The 21,986-nt window shown below is 42.7% G+C and overlaps 1 pseudogene; it reads right to left on the bottom strand.

The window, feature by feature from the left end:
* Positions 1-14,175: 14,175 nt before the first annotated feature.
* On the bottom strand, positions 14,176-19,216 carry LOC121550705 (annotated as a pseudogene).
* Positions 19,217-21,986: the final 2,770 nt, after the last annotated feature.

A 21,986-nucleotide genomic window follows, 5' to 3' on the forward strand; every position in this document is an offset into this window, starting at 1 on the left:
TTCCTGGGGTCCACACAAAACATGAAACATGATATAATACAGAACATTAATAGACAAGAACAGCTCAAGGACAGAACAAAGCCTAATCTAATAATGATGTTCTGTTGTGGGAAATAACTAACTACCCTTTCCAAACATAATTCCTGTAGATCATGAGGGTGTCTGTGCGCCTAGCAGCCTCATCGGGAAATTTGGGCCACACAATAGCTATTGTAGCAGCTTTCAGGCCCTTAATGGGCCCAACCAAGTTCCAGATGAGGTAATGATCTCTTTACAGATGACTTGTGGTAAACTATTGAGCAGACCTGCGCAAAAATGCTATTGATGTTTCGAAATACTACAGGTCTGCTGTAACCGTATATCAAATCTATTAACATAATAATATTTGACTTTATAGGTCATGGATGCCTTCTTTGCCCTAGAGAGTTTGGTATGTATGCAAAATGTATGTTTACGCATTTCCTACTTAAACGGCTTTGGTCTCAAATGTCATTCATGTCTCTTAATTAAGCGTTATCAGAAAGTGTTGGCGATGACATCCCAGACAATTAGCAAGATTTTGGATGGGACAACCCACGCCCATAGCAGGTATGTTTCAAAAATATCTATAATGAAGCCAAAAAATATAGTCCTACAATACAGTCCTCAAATGTTAATTGCCATAAAATCTGGATAGAAACATAATGGGATTTATTCCAATCTGCTTTCTTATGCTTTAACGTGCTACAAATTTGCATGCTGAGAATGTTGTGCTAACATTAGGTAAAACTTAAATACATTTCCTAAATGTTCTTGAAATGTTCTGAGGTCCTCCAAGACAAGGTCAAATGTATATTGCGTGAACATCAATGGAATATTATGTTAAACCTAAAACAAATACGCTATGAACATCAAAAACTGACTCATTTGGAAATTGTGCAACATTGTGGGAATGTTCTGTGCAACCTATGTGAATATTTACATTTACGTCATTTAGCAGACACTCTGGATAAGAGCGACTTACAGGAGCAATTAGGGTTAAGTGCCTTGCTCAAGGGCACATTGACAGATTTTTCAGCTAATCGGCTTGGGGATTTGAACCAGCAACCTTTCAGTTACTGGCCCAATGCTCTTAACCACTAGCCTACCTGCCGCCCCACAACATCACAACAATATTTTTGCAACATCCCAGACAACTCCCATAACTTAATTAAATGTTCTGGGAACCTTTAAAGAACTTAGACCAGGTTTTTTTTCAACAGTCTTACAACATTATAGGAATGTCCTGTGCAACCTAACTTCAACATTGTATGAATGTCATCACAATTAAGCATATTTTGTGTTTTGGGAACCTCTCTCTTCTAATGTACCCACACTGTTCTCACAACCTAATTAAATGTTCTGGGAACCTTTAACCTCTTAAGGAACGGACCCTTTTTTTCAATTTGTGTGCAAAGTTTCAGATTGATCCAGTGAAGCATTGCAATACTGGACTATTTTGTATCAAGTCTGCCCAAATGTGCCGAATTGGTCAATTGATACATTTTCAAGTACATAACTATAGAGAACATACAAAAATGATATGGTAATACAAAATGTAAGTTTACACACTCCCAGGAATGTCATACATGATGGCTCATTAGCTTATACACTAACTTTCACACATCTGGCCAGGCTGGGTGGGTGTGGAGCCAGAGACAGCAGGGGTTCAAACTGTAGAACCCAGTTCCTACATTTGAATATAAAAATTGATTTTATAAAAAAAAACTATGCTACATTTTATCTCTGAGACCCTTAGGATGACAAATCAGAGCAAGATTACTGAATGTAAATACATTATTTACCTTCAGAGGTGAATGTATCAAACCAGTTGCCGTGATACATTTTTTGTTGTTGTGCACTCTCCTCAAACAATAGCATGGTATTTGTTCACTGCAATAGCTACTGTAAATTGGACAGTGCAGTTAGATTTACAAGAAGTCAAGCTTTCTGGCCATATAAGACATTTTACATTTTAGTCATTTAGCAGACGCTCTTATCCAGAGCGACTTACAGGAGCAATTAGGGTTAAGTGCCTTGCTCAAGGGCACATCGGCTGATTTTTCACCTAGTCGGCTCGGGGATTACAACCAGTGACCTTTCGGTTACTGGCACAAAGCTCTTAACCACTAAGCTACCTGCCGCCAGACATGTCTATGTACTGGAAGGTTTGCTGTTACTTACAACAGTCATGCTAATCACCTCTGTGGTGACACCGATCCCGTAGAGGTTAAAGAACTTAGAAAGGCTGTTCTGTCAACATTCTTGCAACATGAAAGGAATGTTTTGTGCACCCTGATACAAACATTATCTGAATGTCAGCACAACTGGACAGTTTTAATGTTTTGGGAACCTATCTCTTGTCATATCCCCACAATGTTCCCACAACATGAGACATTCTGGGAACCTTTAAAGAGCAGATGAAATGTGCTCTGCGAACATTCTTGTAACATCAGGTGAATGGTTTTGCACCCTAAATGTACTGTATGACAGAGTTTCATATCATATTTCCCTATCAAAGCAGGAAATTAAAGAAGTTGAATTAAAAACTCAAAAGCCTGATCTGTCAGTTTGTAGAGGGATCAAACGTGTCTAGTCCAACTAACCATGTGATGTCATTATGTCCTGTTCACATATAACACAACTGATAACAACACTGAGCAGCCCATCCAGATGTCAGAGATTAGCTAAACTTTATTCCTCTATCATCCTCTTCCTCTCGATCTCTCTACCCCTCTCTCTTTTTGTTCTCTCTGACACACAAACACATTGCTCTCATTCTCTCTTTGTCAGTGTCACCTTCACCCTCTTTGTTAATCACTACCATCACTGTAGAACTTCTCCCATGCACTCTTTCCTCACCACAGACCTACACAGCCGCATGGCCTTCACCTCTGTGGTGAGTTCCGATCAGGGGATCAGGACAGAGAGAGAGGCATCAGAGCAGAGCACTCTGCTAAATCAACAGGGGATTGCAGTCAGTGGATTCTGCTGGAGCGATGACAGGGCGGGGGATGCTACCAGGCCAGCAAGCACATATGATCACATTACATATAAAATTAACAGCTGTTATGTACTGTATATACAGTGGGGGAAAAAAGTATTTAGTCAGCCACCAATTGTGCAAGTTCTCCCACTTAAAAAGATGAGAGAGGCCTGTAATTTTCATCATAGGTACACGTCAACTATGACAGACAAATTGAGAAAAGAAAATCCAGAAAATCACATTGTAGGATTTTTAATGAATTTATTTGCAAATTATGGTGGAAAATAAGTATTTGGTCACCTACAAACAAGCAAGATTTCTGGCTCTCACAGACCTGTAACTTCTTCTTTAAGAGGCTCCTCTGTCCTGCACTCGTTACCTGTATTAATGGCACCTGTTTGAACTTGTTATCAGTATAAAAGACACCTATCCACAACCTCAAACAGTCACACTCCAAACTCCACTATGGCCAAGACCAAAGAGCTGTCAAAGGACACCAGAAACAAAATTGTAGACCTGCACCAGGCTGGGAAGACTGAATCTGCAATAGGTAAGCAGCTTGGTTTGAAGAAATCAACTGTGGGAGCAATTATTAGGAAATGGAAGACATACAAGACCACTGATAATCTCCCTCGATCTGGGGCTCCACGCAAGATCTCACCCCGTGGGGTCAAAATGATCACAAGAACCACACGGGGGGACCTAGTGAATGACCTGCAGAGAGCTGGGACCAAAGTAACAAAGCCTACCATCAGTAACACACTACGCCGCCAGGGACTCAAATCCTGCAGTGCCAGACGTGTCCCCCTGCTTAAGCCAGTACATGTCCAGGCCCGTCTGAATTTTGCTAGAGTGCATTTGGATGATCCAGAAGAGGATTGGGAGAATGTCATATGGTCAGATGAAACCAAAATATAACTTTTTGGTAAAAACTCAACTCATCGTGTTTGGAGGACAAAGAATGCTGAGTTGCATCCAAAGAACACCATACCTACTGTGAAGCATGGGGGTGGAAACATCATGCTTTGGGGCTGTTTTTCTGCAAAGGGACGAGGACGACTGATCCGTGTAAAGGAAAGAATGAATGGGGCCATGTATTGTGAGATTTTGAGTGAAAACCTCCTTCCTTCAGCAAGGGCATTGAAGATGAAACGTGGCTGGGTCTTTCAGCATGACAATGATCCCAAACACACTGCCCGGGCAACGAAGGAGTGGCTTCGTAAGAAGCATTTCAAGGTCCTGGAGTGGCCTAGCCAGTCTCCAGATCTCAACCCCATAGAAAATCTTTGGAGGGAGTTGAAAGTCTGTGTTGCCCAGCGACAGCCCCAAAGCATCACTGCTCTAGAGGAGATCTGCATGGAGGAATGGGCCAAAATACCAGCAACAGTGTGTGAAAACCCTGTGAAGACTTACAGAAAACGTTTGACCTGTATCATTGCCAACAAAGGGTATATAACAAAGTATTGAGAAACTTTTGTTATTGACCAAATACTTATTTTCCACCATAATTTGCAAATAAATTCATTAAAAATCCTACAATGTGATTTTCTGGATTTTTTTTCCTCATTTTGTCTGTTATAGTTGATGTGTACCTATGATGAAAATTACAGGCCTCTCTCATCTTTTTAAGTGGGAGAACTTGCACAATTGGTGGCTGACTAAATACTTTTTTTCCCCACTGTATGATACAGAAGGGGGAGGGGGTGTGAATGATGTCACGGTTCCCGGTCAGTTGAGGACATCTCAATGTCTCAAATAATCTTGAGAAATGAAAACAGATTTTTATGTGAATTGGAGATTTTATCCCTGTTTACTCTACAGGAACTTGGGAGACGATTAAACTGGCTACTATTGAAAATTATAATAAAAGACACTCCTCAAACATTCCCATGTTTACTCTGAAGCAAGCGGGGGGCAGTCATACAGATTATTTTTACTTCACTCAACCCCAGAGAGACAGACCCTGGCCCCGAAGCCAAGGAAAATCACATGAAGTCCTGAATTAGATCTGGGTATAACTATTTGATGAGCTGCTGCATGTTCACAACGTCTCTGCTGTTTCATGGGCATTCAAGGTCAAGAGGAACTGACTACAGCTACTGTAGGGAGGGAGGGAGAGAGGATGGATGGCTAGCACACATCACTGCTGTTCAGCTGACAATAATATTATAATCATATCATTGTGGACACTTTTATCAAAAGCAAAGTACAGTAATGGCAACATTGACAGTAGCTAGGTTTCCATCCAATTGGCGACAGATTTTAATGTGAATACTCTACAATCTGCATAAAAACAATATGCGCATTTTCTCACCAGATACAGTTGAAGTCGGAAGTTTACATACACCTTAGCCAAATACATTTAAACTCAGTTTTTCACAATTCCTGACATTTAATCCTAGTAAAAATACCCTGTCTTAGGTCAGTTAGGATCACCACTTTATTTTAAGAATGTGAAATGTCCGAATAATAGTAGCGAGAATGATTCATTTCAGCTTTTATTTCTTTCATCACATTCCCAGTGGGTCAGAAGTTTACATACACTCAATTAGTATTTGGTAGCATTGCCTTTAAATTGTTTAACTTGGGTCAAACGTTTTGGGTAGCCTTCCACAAGCTTCCCACAATAAGTTGGGTGAATTTTGGCACATTCCTCCTGACAGAGTTGGTGTAACTGAGTCAGGTTTGTAGGCCTCCTTGCTCGCACACACTTTTTCAGTTCTGCCCACAAATCTTCTATAGGATTGAGGTTAGGGCTTTGTGATGGCCACTCCAATACATTGACTTTATTGTCCTTAAGCCATTTTGCCACAACTTTGGAAGTATGCTTGGGGTCATTGTACATTTGGAAGAACCATTTGCGACCAAGCTTTAACTTCCTGACTGATGTCTTGAGATGTTGCTTCAATATATCCACATAATTTTCCTTCCTCATGATGCCATCTATTTTGTGAAGTGCACCAGTCCCTCCTGCAGCAAAGCATCCCCACAGCATGATGCTGCCACCCCTGTGCTTCACGGTTGGGATGGTGTTCTTCGGCTTGCAAGTCTTCCCCTTTTTCCTCCAAACATAACGATGGTCATTATTGCCAAACAGTTCTATGTTTGTTTCATCAGACCAGAGGAAATTTCTCCAAAAACTACGATCTTTGTCCCCACGTGCAGTTTCAAACCATAGTCTGGCTTTTCTATGGCGGTTTTGATGCAGTGGCTTCTTCCTTGCTGAGCGGCCTTTCAGGTTGTGTCGATATATGATTTGTTTTACTGTGGATATAGATACTTTTGTACCTGTTTCCTCCAGCATCTTCACAAGGTCCTTTGCTGTTGTTCTGGGATTGATTTGCACTTTTCGCACCAAAGTATGTTCATCTCTGGGAGACAGAACGCGTCTCATTCCTGAGCGGTATGACGGCTGCGTGGTCCCAGGGTGTTTATACTTGCGTGCTATTGTCTACAATTCTTTTTCTGAGGTCTTGGCTGATTTCTTTTGATTTTCCCATGATGTCAAGCAAAGAGGCACTGAGTTTGAAGGTAGACCTTGAAATACATCCACAGGTACATCTCCAATTGACTCAAATTATGTCAGAAGCTTCTAAAGCCATGACATCATTTTCTGGAATTTTCCAAGCTGTTTAAAGGCACAGTCAATTTAGTGTATGTAAACTTCTGACCCACTGGAATTGTGATACAGTGAATTATAAGTGAAATAATCTGTCTGTAAACAATTGTTGGAAAAATGACTTGTGTCATGCACAAAGTAGATGTCCTAACCGACTTGCCAAAACTATAGTTTGTTAACAAGAAATTTGTGGAGTGGTTGAAAAACAAGTTTTAATGACTCCAACCTAAGTGTATGTAAACTTCCGACTTCAACTGTATGTGTTTCCATCAAATTGACTTGTCACAGATAAAAGGCTGTGCGTGATGATGTTGTGCACATACAAATACATTTTGCAGTTAAATTCCCATGTACCTAATAAAAAATTCAAATGCATTTTCAACTCTGATGGTTTTCTCACACAAAAATGTAGTTATATAGTAGCCAACAGCATGCAGATACAGTACTGCTAACTCAAATTGTTCAATCCAAACAGTCCATTCGCCTTCTTTCCCCTCAAAAGATTCTGGCATGAAAGTTAATCTCGCTCTTTTGTCCATCATAATCTCTTATAGGCTATATGTGCGCTCTAGCCAACAGTGCACAGATACAGTACTGTATCTGCACGCTGTTGGCTACTATATAACTAACATTTCTAGTGAGAAAACCATCAGAGTTGAAAACGCATTTGAATTTTTTATTAGGGACATGGGAATTTAACTGCAGCGAGGCAGCCACATCAGAGGGAGACATACCAAAGCAGCAGAGCGTTTCCAGGGTCTTATACAGTAGCAACGGCAGACGCTGCGGGAGGATACAGACCGGACCAGGGGAGAGGGAGATCTAGGTCCCCGGGAGCGACAGAGGACGACCTACGTCGAACAAGAGCAGGGCCTGCTGGCACTGTGGTTGCACATTGCACATGAAAAAAAACTGTCCTTACATGGAAAAGGACAGTGCAGCATCGTCTTCAACTACACTACCGGTCAAAAGTTTTAGAACACCTACTCATTCAAGGATTTTTCTTTATTTTTACTATTTTCTACATTGTAGAATAGTAGTGAAGACATCAAAACTATGAAATAACACATATGGAATCATGTAGTAACCCAAAAAGTGTTTTCACTAAAAAATATTTTATATTTGAGATTCTTCAAATAGCCACCCTTTGCCTTGATGACAGCTTTGAACATTCTTGGCATTCTCTAAACCAGCTTCACCTGGAATGCTTTTCCAACAGTCTTGAAGGAGTTCCCACATATGCTGAGAACTTGTTGGCTGCTTTTCCTTCACTCTGTGGTCCAACTCATCCCAAACCATCTCAATTTGGTTGAGGTCTGGGGATTGTGGAGGCCAGGTCATCTGATGCAGCACTCTCCTTCTTGGTAAAATAGCCCTTACACAGCCTGGAGATGTGTTGGGTCATTGTCCTGTTGAAAAACAAATGATAGTCCCACTAAGCCCAAACCAGATGGGATGCCGTATTGCTGCAGGTTCTGTGCGGATTACAGAAGGTTAAACGAGAACACTGTTAAAGATGCTTATCCCCTTCCTAGGATCGACAAGACCTTGGACTCGCTTGCCGGTGCTCAGTGGTTTCCACTTTAGACTTAGCCAGTGACAAGTCGAGCTGCACCCCGAGGATTGTTGCAAAACTGCTTTTGTGACAAAGAGGCTTTTCGAAATTCCAGGTCATGGGGTTTGGGTTGACAAATGCTCCAAGCAGCTTCCAGCGTCTCATGGACCTGGTTTTGACAGATTTACAGTGGACAACAAGTTTGGTGTACTTAGAGGACATCATAGTGTTTGGTCGTACATTCCAAGAGCAGGTGAAGCGTTTAGACAAGGTTTTCAGCAGATTGGAGCAGGCAGGACTTAAGGTGAAGCCATCTAAGTGCCATTTGTTCAGGTCGCAGGTGAGCTACCTGGGACACAGCATCTCGGCTGAGGGAGTGTCCACTTACCCCATAAAAACAGAGACAGTCAGGTCATGGCCTAGCCCCAAGTCACTGACAGAAGCAATAAGCTTTTTAGGCCTGGCATCATACTACACAAGGTTTATACCAGTTTTTGCAGCTATGGCGGAGCCTTTGTACAGATTGAGAGATAAGGGGAAAATGTTTGAGTGGAACGCAGCGTGTGAAGTCAAAGCTTACCACATCCCCCATAATTGCTTTCCCGGACCCAAATTTAGATTTCATAATGGATACTGACGCATATGACACAGGCATAGGGGCAGTCCTCTCCCAGAAACACTAGGGTAGAGAGAGAGTAGTAGCATATGCCAGTCGGGCACTGTCAAAATAGGAGAGGAAGTATTCAACTACCAAAAAGGAGCTTCTTGCTGTGGTAGGGTTTCTTAAACATTTCAGACACTTTTTGCTGGGGAGGACATTTCTACTGAGAACTGATCACAGCTCACTGAGGTGGCTGAGTAACTTCAAACAACCTGAGGGACAGTTGGCTAGATGGTAAGAGAAACTGGATCAGTTTGACTATGATATTGTCCACAGGCCAGGGAGACTGCACGGTAATGCAGATGGTGTGTCACGCCGACCAGAGATGGAAACTCGAGTCTGAGACTCGGACTCGAGTCGCGCTTTAGTCGCAAAGAAAATGACTTGCAACTTGACTTAGACTCACGATCAATTGACTTGAGACTTGACTTGGACTCTAGATGAGAGACTCGTGAACAATGCAAGTCAGTACTGGGATACGTTTTTGTTGTGCATTCTGTCAGATAACATGGAACAGGCAGCATTGTAACACAGAAATAGTAGTTTAATACAGAGGGCTGAAAAGCGTTCTAGAACGTCTGCGTCATTTTTACGTCACTGTAGTACTACAGCTAAACAATTGTAATCAGCAACAATGTCATCAGGTGGTGAGGCTTTCATTATTAAATTTGGTTACAAGAACCTGCAGTATAATGCCAGTGGCAAAAAACGAAATGCTGTTTGCAAAACGTGTGTAATTAACATTAAAGATGCTGGAGCAACTACATCTAACTTCATCCGACATTTGAAAACTCACCGCGAAAAGTCAGTTAGGCTAACTAGCTAACAACGTTACAATGTGGTTAGACTAATAATAGCCTGTTTAGCAGATGCCAGTTTGATATAGCTAGCTTTCTTGTGTGTCATCTTTCAGTAACTGAAAACGGTCTAATATTTCAAAAGGTTAAGAGGTGGGTTGTCAGATAGCTAGGCCTACTTGTTAGCAGAGATTATTAAATTACATCTCAGCGATATGCATATCACTATGGGATTTAATATACTTTCTGTTGTAGCCTGGTCCTAGGAAGTAACTTAGTATAAAACGAGAGTTCAAAGCATGCAACTTCTTGGACATTTCTGCTGAAAAATCCCATAGACCATATATATTTGTTTGTGTCCTTGTATTTCCATCTCAAGTCAGCAACAACTATCCATCATGTTGTTCATCTGCAGGTTCACTGAATTCTGCAAAGCAAAGGTGGCCAGCGCAGGGACAGAAGGACAGAGCAACATTGACTCATTCTTGACCACCACAGGTGTCCATGTGTACACCCAGGGCCACCCCAGGCAGAAGGCCATTACAGAGGATATACTGCAAGACCTGATCATTTCCTGCAACCTGCCTATGTCCTTAGTGGACAACCCTCACTTTAGGCATTTCATGTCAGTGGTAGATGACAAATATAGACCAGTAAGTAGGCCCACGTCGACCAGGTGCCTGCATGACTTAACACTGAACAAAGGGCTACAATCAAAAGCGCCCTAGAGAAGACAGAATCAGTGTCTGTCACTGTAGATATATGGACTGACAGGACCATGAGGGGCTTCATGGGAGTAACGGCCCATTACATGGCCATGGAAGAGAAAAAAAACTCCCAGACTGGAGTCAGTTCTGTTGAGCTGTGATAGATTCACAGGGTCACACACTGGGGAAAGAATCAGTGATCAATTTGAAGTAATATGTGATAACTTTGGCATAAAACATAAATTAGATTATATCATATGTGATAACACTGCAAATATGAAAAAGGCCTTCACAGTTTGTTTCCCCAAAGCAAGCAATGATCATGATGATGATGATGATGATGATGATGTGGATAACTCCAGCCTATGGGAAGAATTTGGTGAAGAGTACAATGCTGATGTTGAAGCTATCCAAACCAACTGCAGGCAACAGCGCTTACAGTGCTTTGCCCATTCATTACAACTGGTGATTAGAGATGGACTAAAGGAAACAAAAATCATAAACAGTGTGATGGCTAAGGTAACTAAACTTTGCAGCTTACTACATACTACCTGTGGTCTGAAAGAAGCATTTGAAGCTGAGTTCGGAGCCAATCGTAGTATCCCTGCTGCTGTGTCTACCAGATGGAATTCCATCCTCCGGCTTGTTAAAGCAGTCACCAATCTGAATCAACAAAGCCTCAATACTCTACTTGAGGCCCAAGGACACAAGGAGCTCTGCTTATCACCAAGGGAATGGAGCCAGCTATTGGAGCTAGTGGACATTTTGGACCCTTTTGTCCAGGCCACTGACCTTACTCAGGGGGAGAAAGTGGTGACTCTCAGTGCTGCCCTTCCTTGTGTACTGTCACTCAACTATCATCTGCAAAGTATACTGAGCACAAGTCGTCACCTAGTCAGTCTAGTAAAAGCACTGCAGCAGTCCCTCAAACGCCGATTCCATGGGGTGTTTGTGAACGTCAGAATGGAGCACTCAGAAGAACAGGCAACAAAACTTCCATTTGGTGACAATGTATACATAATGGCTGCACTGCTGGACCCATCTTTCTGCCTGTTCTGGCTTGATCATGATGTCCTCATACCACATGAAGATAAAGCTGAATTGAAGGAGAGTCTGATTGGTAGGTACAATGCATTGCAACATGCAACGTTTTCTATGCCACTTGCATTCAAATAATAATAATTTGTTTTCATGTATAATGTTATATTCTTGATTCTATACATAATTGAAAGATTTTTTTTCAGACCTTGTTTTCGCTGAGGCACGGAAAGTCACCGTTACGGAGAGCAGTAGTGGAGAAGAAGAAGAACAACCACCTGCCAAAACCTCCAGACTCTTCTCTGGCTACCGCAACAACATCAGCAAGAAGAAAGGAGACATAAAGTCATCTGTCAGAGCAGAGATTATTCGCTACATTCAACTATCTTCTGATGAAAATGAAGTTGATTGCTTGGATTTTTGGAGAATCCATGCGAAAGACTTTCCGAGGCTCAAGAAGGTAGCAATGACAGTGTTGGCTGTGCCTGCCACCAGTGCCCCAGTGGAGAGTGTTTAGTCATGGAGGCCTCATCATGCGCCCTCATCATGCCAGGCTCAGCGCAAGAACGCTGACAAACTTGATCTTTCTAAAATGTAACCTGTCTGCAAAAGAAATGTTCCCTGTCTTAGGGCACAGGACGTAATTTGCTACTTGTTACAGGAAATGGTGTTTCTGTTGTTAAGTGTCCAGGTCAGTAAGTATATTTTAGGTACATAGAACACTTTAGTAATGCAGTTATTGAACAGTTGTCAATCATTTTAGTTTACATTTATACTTGTCATTTATCTTCCCAATTTCTTGCATAATACATTTTACCGACACAAAAAGATCCCACCATGTCGAAACAAACAACTTGTCTGTCGGCATTTATAAAATTGTACCAGCATATCCTGTTTCCATCAGACCGGTCGTGACTTTTTTTTCCATGCATCAGGTAATTCATCCACATGAAATGGTTGGATGAAAAGCTGGTTAATGACACATAGGCCTATATTCAGTATAAGTGGTCAATGAGAGATTTGAACTCACATCCCTAATGCTACAAGCACCATGCTCTAACCTAACACATTGACCATTGGCATTTTTTTTATTGAGGAGTGAAGACTGAGAGACACCTGATCTATTCAATCAATTTCTGCACTGAACTCATGCATCATACAAGTATCATCAATACTGAACACGTACATAACTGAAGCATGGAGAGCACTGTATAATATATCACCATGTACTTGATTGCTATGCCAACGCCTTAGTCTCACTAGACTGCAGTTCAGATGGCACTCATCCATTTAGTATAGATGCCCATGCTATGGTGGGTAACCATCTGTTCCCAAAATAAGGCAGCATCACTTGAAAACACTGAAACGTTAGATAACAGCTTCTGATGGCTGTGTGAATCTGAAATGACACCCAATACCCTTTTTAATGCACTACATTTGGCCCGCACCCTAGGGCTCTGGTCAAATATAGTGCATATGGGGAATAGGGTGCCATTTCAGATGCAGACTGACTGCCTTTTAGCAGAAGCCGAGGGGTCCGTCTGTCTGCTGTTGAAAGTGAATAATAAAACAGGACATGGGCCAGCTCAGACAAACCATCTGTTTTTCTTCAGGCTCTAGTTGCATCTAGGCGGCTCCAAGCAGCACAATGTGTCGATGTGTTTAACTTTTCAGGATCCATTTTAATAGCCGGGGCAGGGACAACGAGTGGATCCAGCACAGAAACCTCTACAGTGGATTCTCAAAACCTCAATGGCCCACTTAAAGAGATAAATCATCTATTTTCAGGGGTTGAGAAGACAGGTACTTTCACCTGAGAATTACCACTGAGAGGAAAGTGATGAATCACATTAATAAAAAGGAGCTACTGTCTGATGTCTTCTCATGGACTGTAAAAAGATATGCCCCTATAAATGAGACACTGATTCATTTTAGGGAGATATATTTTTAACTAGGTTTGATTGGTAAAGGCACCAAGAAAATAGCTTTGAATTATGACAGTGAAAAACTGTTTAGTAGTGACAAAAGGTTAGCAATCGGCTCACAAAAAGATTGAAGAAATGTCCCCATCCACATTCCCTTCTTCACATGCATCCAGTCACATAGCTTTGATATGATAAAGATGTGAACATTGTTGTCAGAAAACAAGCACCATTGTTTCACATTATCTGGGGTCCAGTAGTGTCACTTAAAACATTTCCTCATAGACTTTGTATTATAGAGACCTTGACTATGTCAAACACCAATTTATTTACTTACAGATGTGTAGATATTCTGTACAACAGACCACATTCTGTCCACACAACAACCATTGAACCTTGTAGTAAGTCAGCCTTATAAAGTTCAGTAATGTTTAAGTATTTTCCTCAAGCACTGGCTGTTTATTACTTAATGAACTACATATTCGATTTAGTAGGTGGACAATGGCTGTGTTACAGTATGTCTTCATCTTTTGAGTATACATTTATATTTATATTTTATTTTTATCCCCCTTTTCTCCCCAATTTTGTGATTATGATCTTGTCTCATCGCTGCAACTCCCCAACGGGCTCAGGAGCGGCGAAGGTTGAGTCATGCGATCTCCAAAACATGACCCGCCAAGCCACGCTTCTTAACACCCGCTCGCTTAATCCGGAAGCCAGCCGCACCAATGTGTCGGAGGAAACGCCGTTCAACTGACGACCGAAGTCAGCCTGCAGGCGTCCGGCCCGCCACAAGGAGTCGATAGAGCGCGATGAGCCAATTAAAGCCCACCCCAGCTACAGTCTTTAAATAACTCATAACACAAAATAACACATACATTTTTTTGCATAACCATGTAGCACCATTTATTTTCTGTTGAAAATGTCACATTAAAAAGGGGTTTAAAGCCCAGTCCTAGCCCTGCCTATCTGAGGATGGGTTCAGCGGGGCTACCCCTGTTTGGGGAGGGTCTGTGGGGGGAAAACAAGCTCCCTCTGGGAGGGTCACCCAGCAGAGGAGCCAGGCACTCTGGATCAGAGGGTTTGGATGGACTAGTCCTCTTCTAGGGCGGTGGGGGTTTCCCGACGAACAGAGAGGCTACGGTTAACAAGACATTGACACAAATCTGATCTATTAAACCAAAATTTACATTACAAAATACACCACTTTTTTTTTATATATACTTCCGATCTCTTTAATATAATACAACAAAAATCACCCATTCAGTATCTCTGTAACTAAGTTACAATATACACTGAGGACATTTATTGCATTTACTAATCAAAAGAATATTTTTGACAAGCATGAAAACAGCAGCATAAAATGCAGCTCAATCACCTGTGAAGTTGAAGGCGGATGATCTTGGACAGGATGTGGTTGTAGTTGGGTGTCCAACGCGGTACAAGGCCCAGGACTCCTGTCTTGAAGTGAGACAGGTGGGTGGTGGCCTTGAGAAGAGGACCAAGAAGCCATGATGATCTGGAGCATGCACAGTGCTTTCGGAAAGTATTCGGACCCCTTGACTTTCTCCACATTTTGTTACGTTACAGCCATATTCTAAAATTGATTAAATACTTTTTTCCCCTCAGCAATCTACACACAATACCCCATAATAATAGCAAATTATTAAAATAAGGAACAGAAATACCTTATTTATATAAGTATTCAGACCCTTTGCTATGAGACTCAAAATTGAGTTTCCATTGATCATCCTTGAGATGTTTCTACAACTTGGAGTCTACCCGTGGTAAATTCAATTGATTGGACATGATTTGGAAAGGCACACACCTGTCTATATAAAGTCCCACAGTTGACAGTGCATGTCAGAGCAGAAATCAAGCCATGAGGTTGAAGGAATTGTCCGTAGAGCTCCGAGACAGGATTGTGTCGAGGCACAGATCTGGGGAAAATAATTCTGCAGCATTGAAGGTCCCAAGAACACAGTGGCCTCCATCATTCTTTAATGGAAGAAGTTTGGAACCACCAAGACTCTTCCTAGAGCTGGCCGCCCGGCCAAACTGAGCAATCGGGGGAGAAGGGCCTTGGTCAGGGAGGTGACCAACAACCCGATGGTCACTCTGACAGAGCTCCAGAGTTCCTCTGTGGAGATGGGAGAACCTTCCAGAAGGACAACCATCTCTGCAGCACTCCACCAATCAGGCCTTTATGGTAGAGTGGCCAGACAGACTCCTCATTAAAAGTTTGCCAAAAGGCACCTAAAGGACTCTCAGTCTGATGAAACCAAGATTGAAATCTTTGGCCTTAATGCCAAGAGTCATGTCGGGAGGAAACCTGGCACCATCCCTACGGTGAAGCATGGTGGTGGCAGCATCATGCTGTTGGGATTTCTTTCAGCGGCAGGGACTGGGAGACTAGTCAGGATCGAGGGAAAGATGAACGGAGCAAAGTACAGAGAGATCCTTGATGAAAACCTGCTCCAGAGCGCTCAGGATTTCAGACTGGGGCGAAGGTTCACCTTCCAACAGGACAATGACCCTAAGCACACAGCCAAGACAACACAGGAGTGGCTTCGGGACAAGTCTCGGAATGTCCTTGAGTGGCCCAGCCAGAGCCCGGACTTGAACCCGATCAAACATCTCTGGAGAGACCTGAAAATAGCTGTGCAGCGACGCTCCCCATCCAACTGACAGAGCTTGAGGGGATCTGCAGAGAAGAATGGGAGAAACTCCCCAAATACAGGTGTGCCAAGCTTGTAGTGTCATACCCAAGTAGACTCGAGGCTGTAATCACTGCCAAAGGTGCTTCAACAAAGTACTGAGTAAAGGGTCTAAATACTGATGTAAATGTGATATTTAAGTTTTTTTTTTTTATACATTTGAACTCTGGAGTCTATTTTAATTCTGAATGGAATCATCAAACCTTCGGGCATGGATCTCTGCAGTTGTTGATGTTCCTCCTGAGCCCTGGCATACTCCTCCAGCTCAGCCTGCTTCTGCTTACACTTTGTGAGCTGATGGAAAACCTGATGAAGAGAGAAGATTAGAAGAGAGGAAGGTAACTAGTCAGCGGTCAAACAGGCCCTGTCATTATGTGGAGGTGTCGATACACCGAAATCATGCACTTTCTCTCTCACACACACCCACACCTCTTCTTGTTGCCGAGGCTCTTGCGGGTCACCTTGTTGAACAGGGGCTCAAGGTTCTCCAGTTCTCTGTTGATCAGTTTCTCTCTCTCTTTCAGGTCATTGTTCTCCTCGAGCAGCTGCTTGCTCTTGTCCGACAGCTGGCTGAGCGATCACAGACACATTCTCATGGATGGCCCTCATGGTCGTCTCTGGCATCTTCCTGTCCGACACGTGCCGGAACTCGGCTGCCACCGCCGCCATGTGCTGCTACATCTCCTTCTTTAGTCTAGAGCAGGGTTTCCCAAACTTGGTCCTGGGCCCCCCCTGGGTGCACGTTTTGGTTTTTGCCCTAGCACTACACAGCAGATTCAAAAGCGTGATGATGAGTTGGTTATTTGAATCAGCTGTGTAGTGCTAGGGCAATAAACTAAACATGCACCCAGGGGAGGGCCCCAGGACAGAGTTTGGGAAACTCTAGTCTAGAGGGCACAGGGAGGGAGGAGAGCAGGAGTTAGTGTCCCTGGTTGGAACATACACGTTTTATATTGATGTTGTTTTTAAAGGCTGCCACTGTAGTTACTGCTGTATGGGACCCCCTCCCTTTCTGTCAATGAATGATTTTATGGCAAAAATATGTTTGGAGTGAAAATCTGTTTAGATGGAGAGAGAAGGAAGGTTTTGAGCAGCAGTGACCCAATAATACAGGGTATATACACAAAGTATACCAATTATTACGAACACCTTCCTAATATTGAGTTGCACCCCCCCCGTCCCTTTTGCCCTCAGAACAGCCTCAATTCGTTGGGGCATTGACTCTACAAGGAGTTGAAAGCGATCCACAGGGATTCTGGCCCATGTTGACTCCAATGCTTCCCACAGTTGTGTCAAGTTGGCCGGATATCCTTTGGGTGGTGGACCATTCTTGATACACATGGGAAACTGTTGAGTGTGAAAAAAACTGCAGCGTCGCAGTTCGTGACACAAACCGGTTCGCCTGGCACCTAATACCATACCCCATTCAAAGGCATTTTTTGTCTTGCCCATTCACCCTCTAAATGGCACACATACACAATCCATGTCTCAATTGTCTCAAGGCTTAAAAATCCTTCTTTAACCTGTCTCCTCCCCTTCATCTACACTGATTGAAGTGGATTTAACAAGTGACATCAATAAGGTATCATGGCTTTCACCTGGATTCACCTGGTCAGTCTGTGATGGAAAGAGCAGGTATTCTTAATGTTTTGTACACTCAGTGTACATATGGCATTGATCTGTCGTTGTCCAGCACGGCCTTCCTCTCTAGGCTGTAGTTGACTGTGTGGTGCTCCTGTCTCTGCTTCAGTGCTACTCCAGGCTCTCCAGGTGGGCCATCAGCTCCTCCTTCTGCACACGGGACTCCTCCGGAGCTGCCAGCTTACCCGCTGCATTGGGATGGAGAGAGGAGTAATAAAATAAAATTATCAACGTATAATATTCTTGAATTCAAACCACAGGATCAGGTATGTTGGAGCTGGATTTAAATAAAAGCCTGGTGGTGGATCATGTGGATGGGATGCTGTGGTATCGAGGTTCTTTATCTTACCAGGAACCATGTTCTCTAAGGTGAGCTTGTCCTTGTTCTCCTGGAACTCTTGGCGGAGTTGACTGAGCTGCAGCTCAAAGGAGTCCTTCTCAGCGTCCTTGGCCTGATGCTGTCCCACCAGTTGCTCTGACAGGTCTGTGAGCTCATCCTCCTTCTGGGCCAGCAAGCACTTCTGGTAGAGCGCTATGTCCTTCTCAACAGTAAAGTACTGAGAGGAGAAGTCCTTGTGTTGCACCTACAACTCATCACATTTGTGCTGATATCTGCAAAGCTGTTAAGAAAATAGGATGCCATTTAAATAGGGGGGAATTCAAATCATGGAATTCAAAGGATAGAGTTTTATATTTTTATGGTTGATTTCGTACTAATGGGCAGTATTTTATCAATAACAAATATTTTTGGGGTTGATTTATCTCCGCTTTTCATGCATTCATTCCCCCCTAAAAAAGGGTGGCATTTTTGCCGTGAAACTTTTCCCCCATGAAATTCGATTGCGCTATCAAATAACTAGTTAGGCATCCACAACAGACGTTCTTCTTCGGGAGGGGTCCAGCTTCGACGTGTTCTTTATGGCAGACTACACCTATTGGTGTATTGCCGCCACCTACTGTACGGGGTATTGAAACAAAACACAAATAATATATTCCATTGCGGGAAGGGGGGGCGGCAGAGATAATACAAAAATAAATGTAACACCATCCCACTCCTTCAGTCACATCTACACAGGCTCAGGTGCCTGTGAGGACGGAGCATTCATCGACAGGATTCCTTGTAATGCCTCTGCAGAAAAGTCCCTAAGTACCAGAAAACGCTCAACCGCACACACAATGATGCCTATTTTGTCCGATTTCCTCTCCGTTTGCGCTGCGCAGTTGATAACCAAATTAATAAACGCTACAAAGTCCAACTTCATAACATGTCAGGATCCCTCTGTGACAATGAGCATCATATTGTGTCTGTACTCCTACTACCAAACTTTCGGGTGCAACAATTGACTTTCTTCTTCTTCTTCTTCTTCTTCTTCTTCTTCTTCTTCTTCTTCTTCGCGGACTACAACCCAAAAAGGTGTTTTGCCGCCACCAACTGGACGGGTTGAAAAACAAAAAAGTACAAATAAAATCCATAGGTGATAGGGAAACTAACTTAATCCACCCAAATAAAAATAGTAAATTGACAAAAGCCAAACAAAACTCCCACTTCTTCCATCTTTCAAATCTCCATATCTCCCTTCTCAGGCTCTAGGGCCTCATAGGGTGGTACAGCTTGTGACAATATTCCATGTAACTCCTCCGCTGAGAAATCTTTCAGCCCCAGGAACCGCTCCGCCGCATCCACAATAATATATATTTTCTGGACTGCTCCACCTTTGCAGTGCCATTAATCTCCATAGCTATAAAGGCCACAAAGTCCACCTTCTTAACCTTTAAAATATCAGGGTCCTGCTGGTGAAAGGCAACCCCTGCAGCCTGCAATGAAGGCCTATCCACCACCATGGACTCTTCAAGTGCACCATTCAAACCCTCAACCCTTTTAACAGCTGCTGCATATGATATGCTCTGGATAGCCCTGACTTTGGCCACCTCATTCTCTTTCACCCTTGTGGGGCATTCAAAAGATGTGGCTTCATGGTTCCCACCACAATTGCAACATGTCACAATTTCATCACTTTTAAAACACATGACATGATATTTTCCACAACTTGGACATCTCAGTTTCTGCAAACACTTGAAACATGATCAAAAGCTTTACGGTGACAACTGCACTTGAGTAGGGAGAGACTCCATATAAAAAAACAAAAGAGCAGATACTCTTCACTTTTTCATCATTCACCACACAATTCATCCGACCTGCATCAATCACTCCAGGAATATTTCTCATCTCTTCAACATCGACTTCCCACGAGACGCCAGATATTACCCCCTTGAGGGGTGCCCGGTTCCGAAGAGACACACACGACTTGTCAAACTTATCAAATCGGGTGAGACGCAACACATGTTCCTTTTGATCCGCAGAAGTACAACAAATCAAAACAAGCCCGCCTCTAGTGATCCTCACAGCGTTCACTTTACCCAGCACGCTCTCCACCAGTTTGAATATCTCAAATGGATTCTTCAAGATTGGTAATCCGATCAGCTACTCCTCATTAAGAAACCGTACTCCTACAACATACGAAGGGACATTCTCAGCACTGTACACTACTTTGCTCTGTTTTCCATTCTTTTGGACAATATTCAAATTCTCTTTGATTCTACCGCCATTAGATTCACAATCCACTTCAGCGTCCGCTTCCGTCATCTTTTGCACATACTCTTCCTCAAAGAAGATGCCCTCATGGTCTCTATGCTGCCTCCTGCTGATATGTCATCTCTCAGCGCAGTAATCCCTCATGGTCTCTATGCTGCCTCCTGCTGATATGTCATTTCTCAGTGCAGTCATCCCTCATGGTCTCTATGCTGCCTCCTGCTGATATGTCATCTCTCAGTGCAGTCATCCCTCATGGTCTCTATGCTGCCTCCTGCTGATATGTCATCTCTCAGTGCAGTCATCCCTCATGGTCTCTATGCTGCCTCCTGCTGATATGTCAACATTACGTTTTTCGTCAATGTAAATGCTATTTACATTAGCTACCTTAACTTATAATAAATGCATTAATTTTACAATGTATTATTTATTATTGAATATTTGAAATAATAATAATAATTGAAATATCAAGTCATGGTGGTTCTAGTAGTTATGGAATTCCAGCGCTACTAGTGTTAAGAGACTCCTTTCGAAATCCCCACTTCTCCTTATATGGTTCCTTTCGAAACCCCTCCTTATATGGTTCCTTTCGAAACCCCTCCTTATATGGTTCCTTTTAAATGCCCACCCTGAGAGATGCACTCCCCTGAGAGATGACATATCAGTAGGTGGCAGCATAGGGAACCTGAGGGATGACTGCTCTGAGAGAAGACATGGCAGCTGGACCCTATTGTCTTCTTCTTCTGCTTCTTCTTCTCCTTCTTCTTCTTCTTCTATGATATCATGGCGGTCTGCAAACAAACGTTTAAAGTGCATGCCGCCACCTACTGTGCTGGAATGAACGATCAATCATGATCTGCCCAATTCTGTACTACCATGAAAATTAAATTAAAAACCAAATAAACTAACTTCTACCACACACTCCCTCTCCCAATCCCTGACCCTCATCCTCCCTCTGCATAGTATCAGAACTGACACCCATATTGATTGAATTCCAGCAAAGCTGTTGCTTCTCCAACCTTCTCTCCATTTCTTCCACACTACTCGCCGCCATTTTCCTGGACCTTCTCCCACTCCTGGCATCCACAACATACGTTGTTACCAGGGAATGACGTCAGGTGCCATTGAATTGGAATGACAGTCTTCCCACTGAAATGGAACATCAGACAATTCAGCTACTGTATTACCATACTATCAGTTTAACAAACAGATATTTACAATACATCATGTTTACCTATTTAATCTATAGAACCTACTCTGATTATTGTAGTACAGGGGTTTTCTTTTTATTTCATATAAGCATATTGATGACATGAGCAAGGACCAAGTCTATGGCATCAACACAGTTCAAGCACAATAAATATTTGGGAATGTATTACCGCAAGTATGCACAACAAACAGAAACTGCAAGTGTATTTATTTGTCAATATAATTAACATTCCACAAGCCAACCATCGTCGTCTCCTCTCTCCCTTTTCACAGATCTACTAACTTCTATTCGGATACTGTTTAATTAATACATCTCTGTTGCACATAACAAAGGATTTGCAACCGTATAAATAGGCCTGTACGGTACTTGCCAGGCCCTGGCTGATTCATAGACAAGTCAGCTGTCATTAACAATGTCATCCTTGTGTTGGCTGTATAGGCCTACAGTGCCTTGCAAAAGTATTCATCCCCTTGGCGTTTTCCCTCTTTTGTTGCATTACAACCTTTAATTTCAATGGATTTTTAT

The sequence above is a fragment of the Coregonus clupeaformis genome, chromosome 18 (genome assembly GCF_020615455.1).
Source record: "Coregonus clupeaformis isolate EN_2021a chromosome 18, ASM2061545v1, whole genome shotgun sequence".
NCBI lineage: Eukaryota > Metazoa > Chordata > Actinopteri > Salmoniformes > Salmonidae > Coregonus > Coregonus clupeaformis.